Genomic DNA, 2,614 nt, shown 5'->3' with positions numbered 1-2,614 from the left:
GTCCAAAAAATGGCTTTTCCTTTGAAGTGTGATAACTAAGTCATTTCTGAATATTTTTTCACTTTCAACCACTCAAAATCTTCAGTGGCATCAGACCTATCTACACATATATAGTTTTTTATTTTTTTTATTTTTCAATGCCCCCTATGGACAATAATAGCAGCATTATCCGAATAGCAAAGCTAACTATGCTGTATATATATAAAAAACAAAAGTCTAATTTCAATATTCCATATCACATAGTTAGAGGCTTGAATAAGTCCACAAGTCGTAACAACCAATTTTTTTATGCACACCCACTTTTTACACAATTGCAGTTTTCTCATTTAAATTCAACTCTTGTGATTTTGTCCAAAAAATGGCTTTTCCTTTGAAGTGTGATAACTAAGTTATTTCTGAATATTTTTTCACTTTCAACCACTCACAATGTTCAGTGGCATCAGACCTATCTAAACATATAGTTTTTTTGTTTTGGCCCCCTATGGACAATAATAGCAGCATTATCCTAATAGTAAAACTAACTATGCTATATAGGCTATATATAAATCAAACTAAAATATTTTATATTACATAATTACATCATTGGATAAGTAAAAGTCGTAACAATAGATTTTTTTTTTTTTTTTAGAACAAGACTGTGATAACGTGACAATAACTGATTTGATGATAGAATTTATGTTAACAATTTTACAAAACATACATACAATATAACAGTTAACATAATAACAACATACACAATTCATGATGTGCACTTTGAGATTTGTTGTTCAAATGTAAAGTGCGTTATAAATAAAATGTATTATTATTTATTATTATGTTCGAAGCCCGAAGTGGCTTTGTGCAAAGGCCACATTGTTTGCGCTTGGACGGGGGTCCAGCTCGCTGCTCAACCAAGCCTTCGGCAGAAGGCGGTGGTTCCCGTTTTAGGACTTCTGGCCGAATTAGAGCATTGCCAAGTTCCTCAAGAAATAGTCGGCGCTTGTAGCTTTTCTTCACGTTCCACTCAGGGTAGATCTCCGTGAACAGCACAAACGAGGGTAGATCTCCGTGAACAGCACAAACGCGCTGCATGACGAAATGTCCGACATGTGAAAAAACACACATTGGCCACCTGAGTGCGCGCCGGCGGCAGGAGTATGTGCCACAGGCCTGCAAAGCACAAGCGCACGCAACAATAACAGCTTTGATCTTTGATCAGCTTTTACAAGACAAACCTTGATATGCAAAACATTTGCTTACTCACTCTCGTCATTACCTCGATCGCCGTCATTTTCGTCATGCGCCTCAACGTGGTCATGTCCGTGCCCCCGCCTTCTGCTCCCCGCTTTCATCTCCTTATGTTGTCAACTATTTCCTAATCCTCGTCATCAAAGCCGTCCTCCTCCGGCATCGAAAGTCCGGAAGAATTTGTTCAATGTCTTCTGGGCTCTCCAAAGAAGCGTCCGAACAAAGGTCGTCGTCGTCGGAATCAGGATTTTCTAACACCATTCGAATCGTGTCCTGCGGTGAAATACTTCTCGCCGCCATCGATCACAGTTGTGTTGGAAGAAATGCAAAATGGTGATCCTCGCGAGAACAGAGACTCCCAAAATGCCCAGAACCAATGAGAGTAAAGAAATTCAAACACCCAACCAATAAAAGTTGAAATTCAAACGACAACAATAAACACGTGGTTTTTTGTTTTGGTTTTTTTGCATTTCCGGGAAGTACCTTTTTATTGTCTTGTGCAAACGTGCAAAATTGCAAATACGCATGCCCAAATAGACTGAAAGTGAGCTCAGACAACATTGACACCATTTTTTTTGTAAAGCCAACCGTCTTTATTGCATTAATTTTTGACCGATCTAAAGCTAGCTTCGCAAGCAAATTCATGTATTGGCCTATGGCTCCATCTAGTGACTTCTGGGTGTCAACACAAAAAAAATTTTATCTGCATGTTTTTGACTCGCCAAAGAAGCGATTGCATCAATAATCACGGAAAATGCATTATAAAACATCAGGTTTACAGCATATTAAAAATCATGATTTATAATGGGAGTCAATGAGCCTAAAAATGGCAAAATAACAAGAGTTTAGTGCAAATCTTCCCAGCCTGTTTGCAATAAGTTAGAAATTGCCGGATGGTGCCATTTCGAACTTCTACATGATTTAGTATCCTGCAGGAAATATCAGCTCCCTAGTGTATTTTTTCATATGCTTTTTTTCCTTTTAAACACAGAAAAAAACGAAAAAAGCCAAAAAATGGACAAATAACACCCAGGGGTTAAATGATCAATCTTTTTTCAGTGAAATAAATATATTTCTATACATTCAACATATTTTGGGAGGGTCTTAGCTTTCGTATGAGCCATTTCTGAAACCAATTGAATAATCAAAAGTCAGGTTATTAGCAATTGTTTCTACAAAATGGATAAGCGACAAGACTTGTGTCAGGGACTGTATTAGCCGCAGGATTCAAAATGAGGGAAAAAGCAGCAGTTTTTAGTCTGAAAAGTACGGTAGTGATGAAAAAAGCCACAAAATTGGACGTCTGTAAGAGCTAAAAAGAAACCACGAATCATGTTCTATATTTTTCTTTTTATTCTGTGTGTGTATATATATATTCATATATATA

General features: G+C 37.1%; 1 long non-coding RNA gene across 1 annotated transcript; it reads right to left on the bottom strand.

Moving 5' to 3' along the window:
* Nucleotides 1-656: 656 nt before the first annotated feature.
* Nucleotides 657-2,255, bottom strand: LOC130923146 (uncharacterized). The gene is made up of 2 exons (XR_009064657.1): nt 1,256-2,255; nt 657-1,149 (listed from the first exon to the last, which is right to left on the bottom strand). It is a non-coding gene; the product is annotated as an uncharacterized LOC130923146 (long non-coding RNA).
* Nucleotides 2,256-2,614: the final 359 nt, after the last annotated feature.

Source organism: Corythoichthys intestinalis, chromosome 10 (genome assembly GCF_030265065.1).
Source record: "Corythoichthys intestinalis isolate RoL2023-P3 chromosome 10, ASM3026506v1, whole genome shotgun sequence".
Classification (NCBI taxonomy): Eukaryota; Metazoa; Chordata; class Actinopteri; order Syngnathiformes; family Syngnathidae; genus Corythoichthys; species Corythoichthys intestinalis.
Note: the sequence above shows the minus strand (reverse complement) of the source record. Positions and strands in the feature narration are given on the sequence as shown.